This window comes from Rhinopithecus roxellana, chromosome 17 (genome assembly GCF_007565055.1).
Source record: "Rhinopithecus roxellana isolate Shanxi Qingling chromosome 17, ASM756505v1, whole genome shotgun sequence".
Lineage (NCBI taxonomy): Eukaryota > Metazoa > Chordata > Mammalia > Primates > Cercopithecidae > Rhinopithecus > Rhinopithecus roxellana.
The window spans coordinates 9,350,709-9,373,799 of NC_044565.1; the positions used below are offsets into that span (position 1 = coordinate 9,350,709).

General features: G+C 38.9%; 1 pseudogene; it reads right to left on the reverse strand.

The window, feature by feature from the left end:
- Positions 1–11,096: 11,096 nt before the first annotated feature.
- On the reverse strand, positions 11,097–11,252 carry LOC115894468 (annotated as a pseudogene).
- Between the last annotated feature and the right edge of the window lie 11,839 nt (positions 11,253–23,091).

The window sequence follows — 23,091 nt, forward strand, 5'->3', positions numbered from 1 at the left end:
TTAACCCCTACATGACAGATATGTTTAAATTACCTTAAAAGGAGTCAAATCAGTAATGCAATAACATTCAAAATTGCCACAAAGAGAAATAAAATACCTAGGAATGCAGCTAGCCTGAGAAGTGAAAGATCTCTATAAAGAGAACTATAAAACACTGCTCAAAGAAATCAGAAATGACACAATTAAATGGAAAAACATTCCATGCTCATGGATAGGAAGAAGAAAATCAGAGTTGAACTGAAGGAGATAAGACACACAAAAAAATTCAGGAGTTCAAGACCAGCCTGGTCAACATGGTGAAATGCTGTCTGTACTAAAAACACAAAAACTAGCTGGACATGGTGGCATGTGCCTGCAATCTCAGCTACATGGGAGTCTGGGGCTGGAGAATTGCTTGAACCCGGGAGGTGGGGCTTGCAATTAGCGGAGATCACATCACTGCACTCCAGTCTGGGCAACAGAGTAACACTCTGTCTCAAAAAAAAAAAAAAAAAAAAAAAAAAAAAAAAAAAAAGAATATATATATATATATATATATATATATATATAGAGAGAGAGAGAGAGAGAGAGAGAGAGAGACAGACAGAATAGGAGGAGGGACTCCTCCCTAACTCATTCTGTGAGGCCAGTATCATACAAAACCTGGCAGAGATACAACAACAACGACAACAAAAAACTTCGGACCAATATGGTTGACAAACATTGATACAAAAATCCTCAGCAAAATACTAGCAAATCAAATCCAGCAACATATCAAAAAGCTAATCCACCATGATCAAGTAGACTTTATCCCCAGGATATACGTTTGGTTCAACATATGCAAATCAATAAATATAATTCATCACATAAACAGAACTAAACACAGAAATGGCTTGATTATCTCAATAGATGCAGAAAAGACATTTGATAAAATTTAACATCCCTTTATGTTAAAAACTCTCAACAAACTAGGTATTGAAGGAACATACCTCAAAATAATAAGAGACATCTAGGACGAAGCCACAGCCATCATCATACTGAGTGGCAAAAGTTAGAAGCATTTCCCTTTAAAACTGTAACAAGACAATGATGCCCTCTCTCCACCAATCCTATCAACATAGTATTAGAAGTACTGACCAGAACAATCAGGCAAAAGAAGGAAATAAAAAGCACCCAAATAGGAAGAGAGGAAGTCAAACTATCCTTGCTGCATACAAAATGATTTCTTTTCTTTTCTTTTCTTTTTTTTGAGACAGAATCTTGCTCTGTCACCCAGGCTGCAGTGTAGCAGAATAATCTCTGCTCACTGCAACCTCCACCTCCTGGAGTCAAATGATCCTCCCTCCTCAGCCTCCTGAGTAGCAGGAATTACAGGTGTGTACCACCATGCTCAGCTAATTTTTGTATTTTTACTAGAGACGAGGTTTCACCATGTTGACCAGACTGGTCTCAAACTCCTGATCTCAAGTGATCCACCCACCTTGGCCTCCCAAAGTGCTGGGATTATAGGCACTAGCCACTGCACCTGGACGCACATGATTATATCTCTAGAAAACCCCATAGTCTCAGCCCAAAAGCTACTTAAGCTGACAAACAACTTCAGCCAAGTTCCAGGATACAAAATTAATGTACAAAAAGTACTAATATTTCTATGCTCCAAGAAGAGCCAAGCTGAGAGTCAAATCAGTAATGCAATAACATTCAAAATTGCCACAAAGAGAAATAAAATACCTAGGAATGCAGCTAGCCTGAGAGGTGAAAGATCTCTATAAAGAGAACTATAAAACATTGCTCAAAGAAATCAGAAATGACACAATTAAATGGAAAAACATTCCATGCTCATGGATAGGAAGAATCAATTTCATTATAATGACCATATTGCCCAAAGCAATTTATATATTCAATGCTATTATCATTAAAGTACCATTGTGATTATTCTACAAACTAGAAAAGAAGTGTTTTAAAATTTATATGGAACCAAAAAAGAGCCCAAATAACCAAAGCCATTCTAAACAAAAAGAACAAAGCTGGAGGCATTACACTACCTGACTTCAGATTATACTACAAGGCTACAGTAACCAAAACAGCATGGTACTGATACAAAAAGAGATACATAGATCAATGGAACAGAATAAAGAACGTGCAAATAAGACTGCATACCTACAACTATCGGATCTTTTTGACAAATTTAACAAAAGCAAGCAATGGGGAAAGGATTCTGTATTCAAGAAATTGTGCTGGGATAACTGGGTAGCCATATGTAGAAGGTTGAAATTGGACCCCTTCCTTAAACCATATACAAAAATTAACTAAAGATGGATTACAGACTTAAACATAAAACTCAAAAACTCTAAAAATCCTGGAAGACAATCCTAGGCAATACCGTTCAGGACATAGACATGAGCAAAGATTTCATTACAAAGACGTCAAAAGCAATTGCAACAAAAGCAAAAATTGACAAATGGGATTTAATTATACTAAAGAGCTTCTGCATAGCCAAATATACTATCAGCAGAATAAATAGACAACCTATAGAATGGGAGAAAATATTTGCCAGCTCTGCATTTGACAACAGTTTAATATCCAGCATCTATAAATCACTTAAACAAATGTACAAGAAAAAGCCCCATTAAAAAGTGGGCAGAGGACATGAACAGATACTTTTCAAAAGGCATACATGTGGCCAACAGTCATGTGGAAAAAAGTCCAATATCACTGATTATTAGATAAATGCAAATCAAAAACACAATGAGATATCATCTCACACCAGTCAGAACTGGTATTACTAAAAAGTCAAAAAATAAATGCTGGAGAGGATGTGGAGAATAAACGAATGCTTACATACTCTTGGTGGAAATATAAATTAGTTCAACCATTGTGGAAGACAGTGTAGCAATTCCTCAAAGAGCTAAAGGCAGAATTACCATTAGACCCAGCAATCTCATTAATGTGTAAGTACGCAAAGGAATGTAAATTGTTCTATTATCAAGACATATGGGCGTGAATGTTCATTTCAGCACTATTTGCAGTAGCAGACATGGAGTCAACCTAAATGTTCATCAGTGATAGACTGGATAAAGTAATGCGATTATATACAGGTCAGTTTTACCTTTAATTTGTTATTCATTATTGTGAGCATTAACATACTTCTTTGTGAACTTTCCACTGTTTCAATATAATATTGTAATCATAACTTCAGAGTTTATTACAAACATTTATGGTTAAGTATTTGATACATTTTATAGAGTTTACTTCCTTGTTGCTTATAGAAATTTGATTTTATAATTTTATCAAACCAATTTAAATATATTTAAATTAATTCAAATATAGAAATAAAAAACTGAAGAATTGATATGTCTAACAAAAAGCCAATGCACAAATTACCTTAAAAGATTAATTAAATGTGAAGTACTAATTTAATAATATTTTCATGTTTTAAAATGTGTCAAATATATTTTTTGAGTCCTAGATATGTAGAAGGTTTGGTGCAATGTACTGTAATATTTGTTAAGACACACTATTCCTATCAGGTGAATTCATATTTGAACTGCAAGTTAATTTCTTGACTGCAAGAAAAGAGGCACCTAGGAACATATTTGAAAATGCATAATTTTAAAGCATCTATAATTCTTTATTAATTAATAATTATTTTATGTTTACATATTAGACAAAAAAATGCTACTGAGAGGATACCACTGGTTTTTGCTCTACAACAGAATTAGTTATATCTAGAATGTGTTGCGACTCTCCTTTCCTAGGCACATGGGAGAAATCAACAAATCATTGTCTTTTTTTTACTGAAACAAGAAGGAGCACCAAAATCTGTCTTGACCACAGCTCTAGAAGGTACATTATTAAACACTGCATTATCTTTACCCGATTAAGTAAATGCTTGCTAAATTGCATTCTTTTTGTGCTTGAATCTTCAATAAATGCATTCTGGGAAAATACTACACCGATTGAAATGTTTGACTATTCAAAATTTCAGGTATATACTCCATTATTTTAATGATCTCTCCCTTATGATCCAGGCAGCACAGGATCAGGTCTTCTCTAGAACTCATTGTTGTATTTTTATGCCACGAGCATCAGTAGACAACCAGCAAATGGGCTTGCAGTCTGCAAAAATAGTTACATAGAGATGATGATTTCTCATAGAGACTAAGGTGTTAATAGGAAAATATTTATTTATTTTTTCTTGGTGAACCAATAATAAACAGAGAACTTATTTTCGAAAATAAATTCAGAAAATCAAGTATCTAAATCTGGTAGGGATGCCCATAGAATTTTTGTAAGGAACATATATAATTTTATTTCTAAAATTTCATTTAATGTTATTAGCTAGTATAGGATTCAAAGGACATTTAAAAATCAGGTGAATGTAGTAAAGGCAAATACATATTTTTTAATGAATAAATACATTTAGAAAAATCAATAAATATAAAAACCATGTGTACAAAAGATCATACCAGCAACAAATTGGAGATGGAATTGTAAAATATGCCTTTTAAAAAGCATCACAAAACATTAAATTCTTATGAATAGACATAATAAAAGATGTGAAATCTTTTATTTTTTTTTTTTGATGGAGTCTCACTCTGTCTCCAAGGTTGGAGTGCAGTGGTGTGATCTCGGCTCACTGACACCTCCGCCTCCCGGATTCCAGTGATTCTCCTGCCTCAGTATCCCTCCTGGGCTGGGATTACAGGCGGGCACCACCACGCCTGGTTAATTTTTGTATTTTTTAGTAGAGATGGGGTTTCACCATGTTGGCCAGGCTGGTCTTGAACTCCTGACCTCGTGATCCGCCCGCCTCCTCCTCCCAAGGTGCTGGGATTACAGACTTGAGCCACCGCGCCCAGCATTTTTTTTTTTTTTTTTTTTTTTTTAAGACAGTCTCACTCTATCGCTCAGGCTGGAGTGCAATGGCGCAATCTCGGCTCACTGCAACCTCTGCCTCCCGGGTTCAAGCTCTTCTCATGCCTCAGCCTCCTGGGTAGCTGGGATTACAGGTGTGCATCACCATGGCCGGCTAATTTTTGTATTTTTAGTAGAGGCAGGATTTCACCATGTTGGCCAGGCTCGTCTTAAACTCCTGGCCTCATGTCATTCGCCTGCCTCATCCACCCAAAGTGTTGGAATTATTGGTGTGAGCCACCTGGGCAGGCCTAAGATGTGAAGTCTTGACACTGTACAAAACATTATTAAAATGTTAAAGAAGACCTCTAGATTATGGTTTTGGTTTACTATCCAAACAATCATACCATCTACAAATAATAACTATTCATTTTCTTTATTTCCAGTACTCACGCATTTTATTTCTTTTTCTTGCCCTTTGTACTAGTAAGACATCCAGTACAGTATTACCTAGGAATGATGATACTTTACATCTTTTAAAAATATCTAATTCCAAAATTCCAAAATAAGAAAAACAATTTTTCAGTATTTAATGTGGTTGTGTGTGTGTGTGTGTGTGTCTGTTGTCTGTCTGCCTGTCTGCCTGTGTATTCTCTGAGAGATAAGGAAGGTTTTTTCCATTTCAAATTTTCTAGGACATTTTTGCATAACAGGGTCTAAATTTTGTCCAGTGCTTCTTTCTATACCAATTGAGGTGACCATATACTTTTTTTCTTCTTTAACTATGTCAAATGTGGTAATTATATTGATCAAATCTTTTAAATCCTTATTGTGTTATTTTCTGCTTTTCTATCATCTCTTGAGCATAAAGTCTCCCACCATAGCATGGAGTTGACTTTTTCTTACTTTATTTAATTAATTTTCAATTTATATATTTTAAAGTTATATTTTGGGTCTATGTAGATTTAGCATTTTAATGATTTCCTAATAGATTTACCCATTTATCATTATGAAATGTCCCTTTTTCTCCCTTGCCTTAAAGTATAAGTCAGATTTCGTTAATTCGGTTTTTGCATGATTTATACTTTCCATTTTTTAATTTTCCAAGCCATTTTATGATCTTATTGCAGTGTGTATTTTGTAAGCAGCATAAACCTTTCATTTTAATCTTGTTTGATAAAAAATTTTATTTAGAGAAATTTGTCTGTTTATGTTATCTAAATTACTGGTAGTTAGAGTTAAATCTACCATCTTTTTTTTTTTTTTTTTTCAGATTTCCTGCTTTCTTGCTTTCCTTTGGATTAGACATTTTATTATCTTTTTCCTTACATTAACTTGTTAAATATACAATCGTTTATTACATACCAGCTATCCTCAACTTATTACTTCCTAGTACCAAATATTAATTTACCACTTCCTGAAATAGAGTTAGATTTTTTTATTCTATTTGCACTCCTTTTTATGTTATTTTTCATGCAATGCGGTTATATATGCATTGCAAAATTCACAAACCATGACATCTATCATTGTGCACAAATATTAATTTGTATTTATTCATATATATATCCTTTCCTGTGTCCATCTCTTATATATCTTTATGTTTCTGTTTAGTCTTACATTCTTTCTGTTGCAGAATTGTCTTTAGCATTTCTTTTATAGAGTACTACTGATATGTAACTGCCTAACATTTTGTTGTTTTACAAACAGTATTTATTTGCATATTCATTTTGCCTGATTTTATTTCTTTCCTTTTCAAAAGCCCCAAAGATGTCAAATTACTTACTGATATTTATTTTCCATTGGAAGGATTGAGTTCCTTTTGGGTTCTTTTTCTTACATGTAAACATTGTCATACAATTTCATACTCAGCAAAGATAATAATACATAGATATATTAAATGCATTTGCCACTGGATATATTTTCTTGGAATAGGCAGCCATCTTCCATATAGCTTATGTCCTTAATCAAAAGCAGGATCATTTTGATTTGCTAATTCAAACTATCTACTTCTACTATAACATGATGAAATAATACATATAGCCTTTTATGGAACAAAATAATATTAAAGTACTATTGTAAATGTAGTATATTTAAAGCATATATGTGTGTAATTTCTGCATACATTACTGGAATATTAAATTCAGTATTTCATGTTTGGTATTCAGTATCAATTACTGTAAACACTGATAAGATCATTATCATTTCTGCAGTTGTCTTTTCCTTCATTTCCATGTGCCATGTGCATTTATTGATCTAGATGTGAATGTTTTGCAATATAATATTCAAAGTGACATTCCCACTTTGTAATTTAATTGAAATATTTACTTTCAATAGTGAAGTAATAGGCCTTAGAAGATGGACACAAGAATTGCAATAAATGCAGGAGAGCAAAAATAAATTTAAAAAATCATGTTTATTATAACATCAGAAAGTTGTGGAAAAAATAAAGAACAGATAGCCTAAAATTCCACAGAGGAAAGATGCCTTTGTATATTGCCTTGTGTCATCCTGTCACTTTGTGCCTCAGTGAAATTTGCCAAATATGAGTGTGATTGGAGATTCTGGTTTGGCCCAGACAGAAGATCTCTACAAGAGTGGGGAATTCATCTCACCTTTGGCAGTGGCATGTACCTACCTTACAGATTATGGATTATATGGCATGAGTGGAGCCCTTAACACCAGGCTGAATTTCTCCTTGGGACATTTGCTGAAGCCTGGGTTGAGAATGGTAGCTGGGTAGGTCGACTAGAGAGACACAGTGAAACCTCCTGCATTCTCAAGAGTTTTCCCCTACCGTGATGCCCTGATTTTCCTTTATGTGTGTCTGACCTATGGGCCTTGGGCTCCCACCACTACACCTCCTCCTGATCTTCCCAGCCCCTGCACTGCTCTGGTCAGCATCATCTTTATTTTAACTATAAACTTTCTTGAATGATCCTTTCTTTCTCTAATCATTCCCAGGTAAAAGACAGGGGCAGGATCTACTTTTCCAAGGTCTTCTATGTCCTGTGAATGTGTGATATGACCTGAGGTACATTTGGACAGAGACTTCTCTAAACTTTGAGTCACTAAAGACTGCATGATGCAATACCTCCTGTGAGTTTGCTGTTGTGTCAGAGCACAGCCTTGAACTCCACGCAGGAGTCCCACAACTCTGTGATTCTCCCCAAGAAATACAGCAGAGCTTCCACTTGGGTTCATATATCAACTCCAGCGCACCACCACCAGCACAGTAACAGCTGCCATCACGTTCTCGTTTACTGCCCTCTGCCCAGAGGCTATAGATTGTGGGGCAAAATGTAAGCTTATATATTATTTTGTATTAATCCAGATTCCATTGAATATGACATACATTTTTAGTCTTTTTTCTTTTGTCTTTTCAAACTTGGATATTTATTTTTAAAACACAGTTTTGGATTTCGTAGAACTTTCTTTTCATTTCAACATACTGTGAATAAGATTTTTCAAAGATTTTTGTCACTAGGTCTTAGTTTTTGCATAAACTTACCAAAATATATCTAGTAGTTAAAAAGTCTAGAATATAAATACACTCCAGCACTCCCTGAAAAAAGGATAAAATGCTGTGCCTCCTGCTGCCCCAGAGAGAGATGTATGTTAAGAAAAGTGTAAGGTAGAAGGTAGAAGACAGGAGGCAAACTGTTTTAGTATCACCAAATCTTGTCAAGGTACATGTACACTAGTAAATGCTAAATCAAATCAAAACCAAGACTGTATTAGTTTTGTATTGCCACTAATCTGTTTCATTTAAGTGGTTGTCAGGCTGAATGAATTTAGTTGATGAATGAACGTAGGCAAGGCAGAGAGGATTACGATGAGCTCTGATTCAGCTTTCCCTTGCAACGTGACTGGTTGTTCAGAGGGCACTTGACCTCCCTCCATTCTCCTGCAAATTCTGCCAGGCCAAGACTCTTGCAACTGATGGGGACTAAAATTGTGGTACCTGAGATGTAACTGAGATATTGATGGTCAAGAGCCCTCAGCTGTAATGTATTCCCCTGAATTCTCCATCATCTTCCTCTTTACTCTCCCAAGATAATCTACAGTGTCTGCTTTCCAGATAAACAACACATTTGAGCAACTGAACCACAGCAAGAAGGGAGGCTTCTGTTCAGGGTTGTACCACTGTGGAAGGAAACTGTATACCTTGCGTGCAGTAATAAACCCCAACATCCTCAGCCTCCACCCGGCTGATTTTCAGTGTGAAATCAGTGCCTGACCCACTGCCACTGAACCTGTCTGGGACTCCAGCAAAACGGTTGGAACTCCCATAAATCAGGAGCTGTGGAGACTGGCCTGGCTTCTGCAGGTATCAGTGCAAATAAGTGTTTCCATCACTATGCAGGAGGCTCTGACTAGACCTGCAGGAGATAGAGGCCGGCTCTCCAGGGGTGACGGGTAGGGATAGTGGAGTCTGGGTCATCACAATATCTCCACTGGATCCCGAAATAGTGAGAGAAGTCCAGGGTTATGTACAAATATTGGGAACCATTAAAATGATATTCTCTCTGTTATTCACTTTATTAAAATGATATTCTTTCTGTTATTTACTTTATGCTAAGAGATTTTTTTTGTGTGTGTGACTTTGGCTCATACCCCTAAACATTCAGGTTTAAAAAAACATTCATGAGGCACAAAAGAGACTCAAGAAGTTGCCTACACTATTCTCCTCTTCCTGTGTCACACTTCACGAGAGCACAAGTCCTTTGTCCTTCTAGGATATGAAGCTTAGAACTGTAAGAGTGAGGAATCTTCTATTTCTCACACTTGTAGTTCTTAACTTTATACCCCTTTTCTTGTAGGTCAAGATGTTCATGTGGACAGGCAGTGGGGTCCCCAGAGCTCACCCTCCCATCCCATTCTCCTCCCTTATCTCCCTTCTGTCCTTACCAGGAACCCAGAGCATTAGCAGCCCCAGAAGCTGAGCAGGGAGCCTCATTGTGAGAAAGTGACCTGAGGAGTCCTGATCAGTCAAGGCAAGGTTAGAGCTGAGCTTTTATCTCAGACTCACAATGGAAGGTCCTTCCTAGGGGACAGTATGCAAATCCCCTGGTGGGTGCACTGGTGTGGAAAGAGCCGAGAGTATGGGGACATCCAGTGTGAACACAGTGACATAATGTGTCCTCTGTGTTTGGAGGGAACCTAATAAAGTTTGTGCTGCCTGAGTGGAAAAAGGGATATATTTAATCATGTTCTTCTATTTCCTCTAAGAGATTTCTAATTTGTTTTCACTTTCCCAAACACCTTTTACACTTGCCTTTAATAGGCTGAGCTTCCATAAATATTTGGTTATTCTTATTTAATTTTATTGTGTGTGTGTGTGTGTGTGTGTGTGTGTGTGTGTGTGTGTGTGTGTATGTGTATTGAGACAGAGTTTCACTTACTCTGTCACCCACCCAGACTGGAGCACAGTGGCAGGATCTCGGCTCACTGCAACTTCCACCTCCCAGGTTCAAGCAATTCTCCTGCCTCAGCCTCGCGAGCTAGCTGAGATTACTGGCATGCACCACCATGCCTGGTTAATTTTTGTATTTTTGGTAGAGATGGGGTTTCACTATGTTGCCCAGGCTGGACTCTTGACTTCAAGTGATCCTCCCACCTCGACCTCCCAACGCACTGGGATTACAGGCATGAGTCACTGCACCTGGTCAATTATTCTTAGTTATTATTTTCATATTTATTTCAGCATCTAGATCTTTTCTTTTTCTCTTTTTTTTTTTTTTTTTTTTTTTTTTTTTTGAGACAGAGTCTCGCTCTGTCGCCCAGGATGGAGTGCAGTGGCGCAATCTCTGCTCACTGCAAGCTCCCCTCCCCGGGTTCACGCCATTCTCCTGCCTCAGCCTCCCGTGTAACTGGGACTACAGGCGCCCGCCACCATGCCCAGCTAATTTTTTGTGTTTTTAGTAGAGACGGGGTTTCACTGTGTTAGCCAGGATGGTCTCGATCTCCTGACCTCGTGATCCGCCCGTCTCGACCTCCCAAAGTGCTGGGATTACAGGCTTGAGCCCCCATGCCCGGCCTAGATTTTTAAATTAGTTTTATTTTAGTTGATAAAATCCCAGAGTAAAGGGCACAAGTATTAAGCATGTAACTGAATGAAGTTTATGTATATTCACTGTCAAGGAGGAACTGTAGAATATAGTTCTGAAATGCTATTTTTTTCTTTCTTTAGATTCAGTAATTTCTATTAATTTCTTCTTATTTTCAAGTTCGCTGATTCTTCTGTCATCTGAGACTGCTATTGAACCTATCTAATACTTTTTTTTTTTTTTGTAGTCTCAGGGCTGCAAGTGTATTCGAAGTGTCGATGATCAATGTGTCCTGCAATTCACATTAATTCTCGCAGCTAGCTGCGTTCTTCATCGACGCACGAGCCGAGTGATCCACCGCTAAGAGTAAAATATGGAACGTTTCATGGATTTGCGTGTCATCCTTGGCAGTGGCCATGCTAATCTTCTCCGTATTGTTCCACTTTTAGTGTATGTGCTGCCGAAGTGAGCACGTATCTGATACATTTTTGATTTGATTATTATACTTTTGGTTTCTAGAATTCTCCTTTGGTCATTTGTCATAGTAACTCTTAGACTTTTAGACTTTCTCTTTCTTTTTTTAGAGTGTCTACATGCTGAATCATTGTCCTTATATTTTCCTCTTAAGTCTTCAATTGTAGCTTCAAAAATAATTGTTTGAACATCTGTACAGTAACTGCTTTGTAGTCTTTGCTAAAGTTAATATTTAGCACAGATGAGTCAGCTTTCACCAACACATTTTTGTTGTGATGGTAGTTGTTTTGCTTTTCTTTCTTCAATATTGATCATTCTTTTCTATTTCTTTTCAGGGTTGTGTGTGTGTGTGTGTGTGTGTGTGTGTGTGTGTGTGTGTTTTCCTGAAAATTGTACATTTTAGATAATATACTATTGTACCTCTGTCTGGATAAAGTTTTATTTTTCTGAGCATTTTTGAGTTACGTTTTAGTTACTTTTTGAACTTACTGACAGTCTCCGACTTATGATGACTGTATTTAAAGACTTTTTGACTTTACAATAATCTGAGAGTGATACACATTCAGTAGAAACTGATTATACTTTGAGTACTCATAAAACTACTCTGGGTGGATCACGAAGTCAGGAGATCAAGACCATCCTGGCTAACACGGTGAAACCCCGTCTCTACTAAAAAAATACAAAAAAGTTAGCCAGGCGGTTAGGTGATTTAAATGCATTTTTGACTTACAGTGGTTTCAACTTACAATGGGTTTATGGACAGTAACACCATCAGAAGCCGAGAGCATCGGTGTACTGAAGAATCTATTTCCCACTTGGCAGTCAGAGAGGAGTTGGGACAATGGAGAGGGCTGCTGCAATGATGGAGGGCTGCTCCATCCCATGGAGCCAGGGATGTTGGAGCATCTTGAAGATGAAAAGCAAGAAATTAGATTCTCTCCCCTGGAGCCTCCAGAAGGAATACCGCCCTGTTAACTCCTTGATGTTAGCTCAGTGAGACTTCTCACCTCCAGAACTGTAAGATAATAAATTTGTGTTCTGTGCAGCCAGTAAGGTCATGCTAATTTGTTACAGGAACACAAAACTAATGCAAGCATAAGAAATGACTTTTATCTTTCTGATATCTTCCTGCATGGTTGTCCTCTGTTTTTCCCACGTATTTCCACTTTGTTGTCATTTGGTGTCAATTGTGACAAGAGTTGGAGAACATTTTATTGTAAGCAGGGGAGGTAGTGCCAGAATTTTTTTAAGACAGAAAATTTCTTGTGTCAAATCCTTTGATTAGCTCTTGTATAATCTCAGTACCTGTGAGTCTAGCATTCAGCTCTCACAATATATGATGGGACGGGGGGTATTATCTGATTTCATATTTGGAGGGCAAACTAGATTTTTAGGACACAGTCTAAGAGGGACAAACTGAGTCTGAGAGAACAGAAGAAAAAGAGGTGATGTAGAGGGGGCCAGGGGGATACAAGGTATATCCCTGCTCCCAAATCCAAAATAAAGTTGTTTACAGTTTGTAAGGGCTTTGATGGTTGTGTTTTGTAGAGAGAACTACATATGGGGCTAGTTTAAGACTAGAATCATCATGGTGTGAGACAGAGGCAGCAGAGAACTGAAGATTTCACACCCTCTTTATGGTTTTTCTCTCTCATTATAGGCCATGAGCTGGTCTATGAGATGAACATGGTCATGTGGAAGGAACATAGTAGTCAAGTAAACCTGGGTTCAAATCCCAGCCCCAAAACTTTCTGTCCATGTGATTTTGGGGAAACAACCCATGATGCCTGATCATTAGTTTCCTCCTCTGTGAAATGGAGCATTCTGTGTAACATGGGCTGTCCTAAGAGTTAACAGATAATGCATATTGAAGTACAGGTGTATGTGTGTGTGTGTGTGTGTGTTTATACACCTAACTGGAAATATAGATAGATAGACAGATAGATAGATAGATAGATAGATAGATAGATAGATAGATAGATAGATAGATAGATATAGATATAGATAGATAGATAGATATAGATATATATTCAATCCCGTTTCTATGCACCTCGTAATAGAATGAAGAGACTATGTATTACCAGCCATATGTCATTTTTAAATCAAATTTTGTAGTAGTTATTCTACAACTAACAGATGCCTCACTACAGGCTGTGGGGTTTCATGTGCATTGTTTCCAGTATAAAAACTTCCACCAGTCAATTTATGTGTATCATTAGAAAGATAAACAAGATTACAGTAGACCATAACACCTTTAGTCTTAGCTTTCTCTCACCCCCATTTGTGTTAGTGTACTCCTTGGGATCCTAAGGCTGTGGCCACAGATCTGAGTTCTAAATTGTTTCTTTGCATACCCACAGTCTTCCCCAGGACTTACCCCAGTACATTCCACGCTAGCAAGCCAGAGCTACACTCCTGCTACTCTCCCCAGAATCTGGCACTAACTGCCTGGAAGCTTTTCCTTGTAAGCCCTCCAAATGCAGCTGCTGACAGCAACCTAGCTGGAGCAGTCAGCATCTTCCCAGCAAGAACCCCTGAGAAGGAGGGGAAACCTGCAAACACTGCATATTGCTGTTGAGGAGATGCATACTATACCCAAATGTTATGTCTTTTCTCACAGTTTTTATCTCTGTCTTGACTACAATTCTAATTTCATGAACTTGGAAGAGGGAGGAATATAGGAAAATAAGAAGATGATTCATGCTTAAGTATAAAAAGAGAAATGGAGACAAGAGGAGAGCAGACATCATTAATTCCTTGAAGTGGTTTGAGTTTCTCTGGCCATGGACATATCAGGACAAATATGTCAGGGAAGACAACACTAATTTTGGTTCTTGCTCTTCATGCCTCAGGCTATTAGGACTCTGTTCACATTGGGTCATGACTGCCCCATGCAAAAGCTTCTGAATATTTTTCATTTCATTTTCTGGTCTCTAAGAATCATCATAACTTGCTGACCATGACCATTCCACTAGGACTCATGGAGTGGAGTCAGAATTACAGGCTCAATACAGGGCCAGAAGGTGAGAGAAACAAGCGTCACAACTCTGAAAATGCAGATGTCTCCTGTCTGAAGTGATGATGACTTGGACTCATAAATTAAGGGCAGAAAGTAGAAGAAAATAGTATGACATTCTCCTTTCAGTGATACTGACAAGATACACTGGAGGTGCCCCACAGAGAAGAAGGCAAGGTGGCAGGAGGAAGACAGGGGTGTGAGTTCAGAGCTGTCCCTCAACCTGTCACCCTGAGAAGGTCCAAGACCTTCAGCAACTCTCAGCTGAGCAACAGGTTGGGGGAGGTTTGTGCCCAAGTAGTGACAGTAGGAGTGGCATATGCTCCTAAAGGCAGCTTTACTGCTGATGGCCAGAGTGATATCTGTCCAGGCTCATCACCCCTCACCTGGGACGGCTCCCTGTCCAGGGGGCAGTAGGAGCCAATAGGAGCTCAGAGCCAGGCTTGGGATTTTATGGAGCCAGGATAGGAACCTATTAATACTCTGGCTGTTCCAGCAGGTGACAGTGACCCTGTCTCCTGAGACACAGGAAAGGTTCCTGAAGATTGGGACCACATGACCTCACCACTTGCTTCTAAGTGGGGAACAAAATGGACATTCCCAAACAATAATACTAGCAAGTAGCTCATTCAGATTGATGCAATTCTGATCAGAAAGTAAAACAGGCTAATCACTGCATCATCAAGAAAGTGTTCCTGCTTAATGCGAACAAACTGAGGATGAAGCCTGAGTCCTCCCTCCTCACCAGAGGGTCAGAACAGCAGGAGAAAGAGGAGCAAAGCTGGGTACCCTTGTCCACGAGGTGCCTCCTGAGGCTGATCCTGCGCAGAGAGGGTGGGGACAGTGGATCCATCTGCTGGAAATATGACACTAAAATACCCCAGCCTGTATGGCTTAAACCACAGAAATTTATTCTAACAGGTTAGGAACTTGGATACTCCTAGATCGAGGTCCAGAAGGATTTTCTTTCTGCTGAGGACCCTCTCTGCGGTTTTCAGATGTCACTTTCTGGCCAGGTCCTCACAAGAACTCTCCTGGGTGCATACTTGTGAGAGGAGGTGTTTGAAGAAAGCTCTACGGAGTTTCTTTTTATAAGAACACTAATCCCACTGAATCAGGGCCCTACTCCTATCACCTCATTTGACCTTAATTACCTCCTTATAGGTTCTGTCTCCAAATGCAGCTATTTTGAGAGTTACAGTTTTAAAATATAAATCTGTGAGGCACAATTCAGTCCATAGCAGGTGCGCTTTGAGGACTCAGCCAAGGAAGGAGAGAGGGCAATGCTGGGCTTCCAGTCTAAGAGCACAGAGCATGGAGGGGGCTTTCTCTCTGCTCAGCACACTGGCAGCTCCTCCCAGGTGATCCAAGTGACACATAAGACCCCATTCTACTCTTAGGGGCTGTCTGTTGACAGTGGGACACTATCATTCTTACTTTCTCACTGTTTATAAGATCAGGCTTCAGTTTTGTTTATCAGGGAGTTTGTCTGTCATCTAATGGCAGATTTGTGATTTAGCATCTTAGAGGATTTTTGATGCTGGGTCTCGATGAGTCTTGACTGTGAGTCTTTTCATGGGTAGTCATGGAGCTGATCCTATTACATCCATCACTCGGCCAGGATCTGTAGGGAACTCTAAATAGTTCCTTCTCTCAATAAACCAGTCACTTACATGAGGACAAAGGGTATTCAGAAAAGATATCAGTCACAAAACAAATTAGGGAACTAGATTCTGTGATCCATGTGAGATGTGGGTCCATGCCAAAATGTGGTTTTGGAAGAGAGAGGGTGGGGCATGAGGTACCCTGCAGGGCATAATGGCAGGGGCTGGAGTGGGATGCAGAGGGCTCCTGGTGTGGATCTGTCAAGCCAGTCTCATTCCTCCCATCCAAGAAACCCTTCTGGAGCACCTCTGAGAACCACAGCATCTGCACATCTACACAGGCTAGGAAGCATTTGGGATCCTCAGCCTTCTAGAGGACCAGCTGCTGGGGTTTGTGCTCTGGGCTATAACACTGCAAGTATCCACATCATCTCTACACAAAATAATTTTCTAAGATAATAAAGTTGTCTATCCTCATGCTGTGAACTAAGCTAGCCATGAGTCACATGGGAATACTGAGCACAGGAATTGTAGCTAGTGTAACTGAGGTACGATGTTTTAGATTTTAATTAGTTCTAAGTTACATGTTTGTGGCTATGCACTGCTAGTGTTTAGGATATGAGACAGAGCAGTTTTAGACAGCAATAACCAGCTGTGTCATCAGGACAACCAAGCTGCTAATTGTTAAACAGTCTCAGTCCCAGGACCACTGCACAAAGCTGGGGTGGACCGTGGACAAGGTAAACAGAGCACATGGGTGGATCTTTTGAAACTTCCTTGAGTTCTGCTGCTTCCAGGCCAGTGATGGAAACTCTCTCCTTTGGAGACATTGAGGAAGAAGCTTGAAACTGGGGACTAGAGTGTTGCTACTAGAATCTGAAGTGGGAACAAAACTCAAATCTTTCCCAGTATTAATGATGTCTCGCTCGATAGGCTTCCCAGCAGAACACTGCTGGTTTATCAAGTGGGAGATGAATGCTGTGTTCACTGAGCAATGGTCTCTATCTAGTTCTACAGGACATATGAGGCCTGTTCCATGGAGCTCCCACAGCTGAAGCCAGGGCCTTAGGGCCAGAGCCCATGCCTAGTGTCCAGTGCAGCCCCTGTCTCAAGTGATCCTACCCCAGAGGCAACACCCACTGATAAGGGCTTGAGTGGCAGGGAGGGGCTTTGTGGAGCATGCAGACAAGCAACAAGGGTGCAGACTTGGGCCTCCAGTTTCTGAAGCAGGGAAGGTTCTATGTCATGGGTGTGACCCAGACCAAGGTTTTAAATGAAGGGTACTATAGTAAATTTTACTCTGAAAGGAACAAAATCACAGAAGACATCTGATTATTATGGCCTATTTTTAACTATTAAAGAGCTAAAAATACTTATTTTAATGAACAGTGGTTTATCTGAAATCTCCGCGTCCCTGCCCTTCCCATGATGATCTTTGTTTGTATGGTCACCTGGCTGCCTCTTCACCACTCAGATGCATCTCGAGAATGACCCCGAGATCCTTCCTGATCAACATAAATAAATGTCCACAACTTCCAGATACCTCTAACCACTGCCTGATTCGTATGCGATTTGTCAACGACTGAAATTATTCTATTCATTTTTATCATGTAGTTATTATTCCCTGAGTGGCTCATTTCCCTGCTGGATATTATCAGTACATGGAATCAAAAATTTATCTTATTTACTCACGTGCACCTAACCTTCACATGATGGCTTGTATTTGTTCCTGAACACTCTAACATTAAGTGAAAATTCATTAAATGCAAAAATGTGTGCATTTTTTAAATTAAAAAATATATGGTGCATTTCCCTCAATTAAAATTCTACTATTTTTGCAGTTGAAAAGTTATATTGGACATGAAAAAACACATTTATAGGAGAATCAAGCATCACTTTAAAGTTAAATAAACATAGTCTGCATGTAAAAAGTATAGTAATAATTAATTATACTCAACACAGTAGAAACAAAGGCCCTCACCATGGGTGGGGCTTGATGGAGAGGATCAGGGAGTCAGTCCTTGGAAGGGAGGGGAGGCTCTGATGTGTGACCTCAGGGAGGCATCCAAAATCCATTGGGACCAGACGTGTCTAATTACAATTTGTATTTCCTTCAGGTGTGATACTAGGAGGAGCTCCTGCTGGGGAAGTTTTGGGCATATTCATAAAATAAGTGGAATAAAGATTGAAAACAGCTGTTTCAGAGCACATACAAACAGCTCACACATATACAGACTAAGGCACCTGACAACATGTTATTTCTTACTTACCTTTTCTTGATATTTGAGTTTGAGCAATCAAAGAAGTCCACTTGGGTATGACATTCTACCAATTTTAGATGCTCTTCTTATAGATGTGCTGACTCTTTAAAGTGATGACCATGTAAGCATGAATAAATGGCTCAGGAAGTCAGGGGGCAGAAGTACAAGTAGCCTGCCTTCTCTCAAGACTGGCAATAAAGGAATCTGATTCCTCTTTTTAAAAAATTCAGACAAATATTATTTTGGGGGAGTCTCCTTTTCAAAAGCTCGAGCTAAATGTTTTTCTTGTTGTTGCCTATGGATCAGTTTTCATATAGCAAAATCCACATATCCATCGCCTCCTGAACTCTCAGTTGAATGCTGCACTGGTGAAAATGAACATAAATGTTAATCTCATTTAACCAAAGTCAGACTTCAGAAGATTGCTTTGGATGTAGATCAGTGTGTAGTTCCTTTTTTTTTTTTTTTAATAAACTTTTATTTTAAGTTCAAGGGCACATATGTAGGTTTGTTATATAGATAAATTTGTGTCATGGGGGTTTGCTATATCGATTATTTGGTCAACAAGAGCCTAGTACCCACTAATTATTTCCTGATCCTCTCCATCCTCCCACCCTTTTGCCCTCCTATCAGCCCGGATGTATGTTGTTCGTCTCTATGTGTCTGTGTATTCTCGTCTTGTTATTAATTTCTATTTCCCATTGTGGTCAGAGAAGATACTTGATATTTCAACTTTTTAAATGTTTTTAGACTTTTTTGTGACATAACTTATGATCTAGCATTGAGAATGATCCTTGTGCTGAGGAAAGAATGTGTATTCTGCAGCCGTTGGATGAAATGTTCCATAAATATCTATTAGAGCCATGTGATCTATAGTGTAGACTAAGCCTGATGTTTCTTGGTTGATTTTCTGTTTAGAACATCTGTCCAGTTCTGAAAGTGAAAGATTGAGGTCTCCAGCTCTTACTGTATTGAGGCCTATCTCTCTCTCTCTAGTTCTAACAATAATTCCTTTATGTATCTGGGTGCTTCCATGTTTGGTACGTATATAATTAAAATTGATATATCCTCTTGTTTAATTGACCTCTTAACCTTATATACTGAACTTTTTTGTCTCTTACGATTTTGTCTTGAAATCTAGTTTGTCTGAAATAAGAATAGTGACTCCTGATCTTCACTGGTTTCCATTGGCATGAGATATTTTTCCAATTCTTAATTTTTGCTCTATGTGTGTCTTTATAGATGAAGTGTGTTTCTTGTAGAAAACAGATAAACAAGTCTTGTTAATTTATCCATTCAGCCAGTCTATATCCTTTTATTGCAGAGTTTAGTTCATTTAAATTCAATGCTATTATTGATAAATGACTTACTCCTGCCATTTTGCTATGTGTTTTCTTATTGTCCTATAGTCTTCTCTCCCTTCTTTCTTTCCTTCTTGTCTTCCTCTAGTAAAGGTGATTTTCTCTGGTGATATGATTTAGTTTCTTGCTTTTTATTTTTTTGTGTATTTGTTGTATGTTTTCTGGCTTGAGGTTACCATGAAGCTTGCAAATGCTATCTTATAACGCATTATTTTAACCTGATAACAACTTAATACTCTTTGCATAAACAAACAAGTAAAAAGAAACCTAATATAAACTCTGTGCTTTAATTACATACCCCCATTTTTGTTGTTTTTTGTTGTTTCTATCCACAATAAGCAGACTCAAGAGACCTTTAGACCTACGGGAACATTGGCAGTAGTCTGGCAGTACTCCTCATGGCACAGGGTGATGGTGGCTATAGGGTTAGGCTCCTCTGTGAACAAACTTTTTGTTGTTTCTTTTTATATCTTATTGTTCTATGTCTTGAAAAATTGTTGTAGTTATTATTTTTGATTGGTTCATTGTTTAGCCTTTCTATTTAGGTTAACAGTTGTTTACACACCACAGTTAGTCTTAAAATATTTTTATATTCTGTAAATGCAAATATTTACAATAAATAAAAAAATTCTGTATTTTTCTGTATACTTAATATTACCAGTGAGTTATATAACTTCAGGTGATTATTTATTGCTTATTAATATCTCCCTTCTTACTGAAGTATCTCCTTTAGTATTTCTTATAGGAAATGTCTGGTATTGATGAAATTCCTCAACTTTGATTTGTCTGGGAAAGTCTTTTTTTCTTTTCTGCTTCATGTTTGAAGTATATTTTTACCAGATGTACTATTCTAGGGTATAAGTTTGGTTTGTTTTTCCTTCAGCACTTTAAATAAGTCATGCCACTCTCTTCTGGCCTGTAAGATTTCCACTGAAAAGTCTGCTGCTAAATGTATTTGGGCTTCTTTGTATGTTTTTTGTTTCTTTTCTCTTGCTGCTTTTCTTTATCCTCGATATTTGGAAGTTTCATTATAAAATGCCTTTTTAGCAAGGTAGTCTTCTTTGGGTTAAATCTGTTTGTTGTTTTATAACCTTCTTGTATTCGGATACTGATATCATTCTCTAGGTTTGGGAAGTTCTCTTTTATTATCCCTCTTAATAGACATTCTACCCCTATGTCTTTCTCTACCTCCTTTTTAAAGTTGATAACTCTTAGATTTGTCCTTTTGAGGCAATTTTCTAGACCCAGTAGACATGCTTTATTGTATTTTATTCTTTTTTCTTTTGTCTTCTGTGATCATGCATTTTCAAACAGCCTGTCTTTAAGCTCACTAATTCTTACTTTGCTTGATCGATTCTGCTACTTAAGGACTCTAATGCCTTGTTCCATATGCCTACTGCATTATTCAGCTTCAGAGTTTCTGCTTGATTCTTTTTACTATTTCAATCTCTTGGTTAAATTTATCTGATAGAATTCTGAATTCCTTCTCTGTGCTATCTTTAATTTCTTTGAGTTTCCTCAACACAGCTATTTTGAACTATCTGTCTGAAAGGCCATATATCTCTGTTTCTCCAGGATTGGTCTTCGGGGCCTTATTTAGTTCATTTGGTGAGGTCACATTTTCCTAGATGGTGTTGATGCTAGTAGATGTTCTTCAATGTCCGGGGATTAAAGAGTTAGATATTCATTGTACTCTTCACTGTCTGGGCTTCTTTGTAGCCATCCTTCTTGAGAAGGCTTTCCAGATATTTGAAAAGATTTGGGTGTTGGGACCTAAGCTGTATTTGCTTTAGGGGGAACCCTAAGCCCAATTACACTGTGTTTTTTGCAAACTCATAGAGGTGTCACCTTGATTATCTTGGAGATGATCTGGTAGAATTCTCTGGATTACCAGAAAGAGACTTGTGCTCTGTTCCCTTAATTTCTCCCAAACACACCAAGTCTCTCTCTGTTCTTAGCCACCTAAAGCTGAGGTTGGAGTGACACCAGCTCCCCTATGATCACCATGGCTATGACTGCCCTGGGTCAAACTTGAAACCAACACAGTGCTGAGTTTCATTCAAGGCTTGTTATAACCACTCTCTGGGTACTGCCTATGTTTGCTCAAGGCCCTGGGGCTATACATTCAGTAGCAGGCAAAGTCAACTAGGCCTGTCCCCTTCCCATCAGGGCAACGAAGTTCCCCAGGCCTTGGGTGGGTCCAGAAATGCAGGGACTAGTCCAGGAGTCAGGGAGTAGAGTCAAAAACCTTAGAAGTCTACCTGGCATTCTATTGTATTGTCGCTTAACTAGCACTAAACCATAAGATTCAGTCCTTCTGACTCTTCCCTCACCTTTCCAAAAGCAGAGGAGCCACCATCACACTATGCCATGAGGAATACTGCCAGACTACCGCCAATGTTCCCTTAAGTCTCAAGGTCTCTTAAGTCAGCTTGTTGTGAATGCTACCTGACTTGGAACTCTCCCTTCAGGGCAGTGGGCTCCCCTTTGTCCCAGTGCAGGTCCACAAAAGTTGTCCAAGTGTCAAGTCCTCAAAATGTGGATCCCAAGCGCCTCCTTGTGGCTGTGCTGGTACCTGAAGTCAGCAAGTCTCAGACGTTCACCCAAGGTCCTTGATATAGTACCTGGGTATCACTGCTAGTTATTCAGGGTGTAGGGCTCTTTAGTTAGCAGGTGATGAATGCTGCCAGGACTGGGTGTTTTTCTTCAAGGCAGTGAGTTCCCTTCTGGCACAGTGTATGTCTGGAAATGTCATCTGGGAGCTAGGGCCTCAAACAGGGACCTCGCAACTCTGATCAGTGCCCTATTCTGTTGTGGCCAAACTGATATTTTAGATGTAAGAAGTCCTCCCCACTCTTTTCTCTCCTCTCTTCAGGTGGAAGAAAGGATTATCTTTTGGAGCCACAATCTGTGCAGCCTGGGGTTAGGGGAGGGGTGACACCAGAACGCCCTTGGCTTTCTCAGCTGATGTCTCAGTATGTTGCATGCCCTCACTCCCCAGTCCACTATATCTGGGTTTAGTTCAGCACTACGACTTGCCTAAGAGTTTCAGTCCTTATGGCCTAGTCTAATTTTAAGTTTACTTTCAGGCACACAGTGTTATAGTCGTTTGTGGAGAGGTTTGCAGACACTGAAGTTTGAACTGCTTAGGTCGGGGATTCCCCTCTGCCTAGGGCTGGTTTAAACTCTCCCTCCATGGGTGAGCATCACCTGAGTTTGGTTCAGTTTTCCTTTCTGTCCTAACGGGACAGCATTGAGTTCAATCCCTCACAATTTCTGTGTTCTCCCTCCCTCAGTGCCAATTGATGCTCCTGGCACCATGCTAGTACGGGTGGGGGATGCGTGGCATCCATGATTCAGGACTCTTTCTTTCTTTTCTTTTCTTTCTTTCTTTCTTTCTTTCTTTCTTTCTTTCTTTCTTTCTTTCTTTCTTTCTTTCTTTCTTTCTTTCTTTCTTTTTCTTTCTTCTCTCTCTCTCTCTCTCTCTCTCTC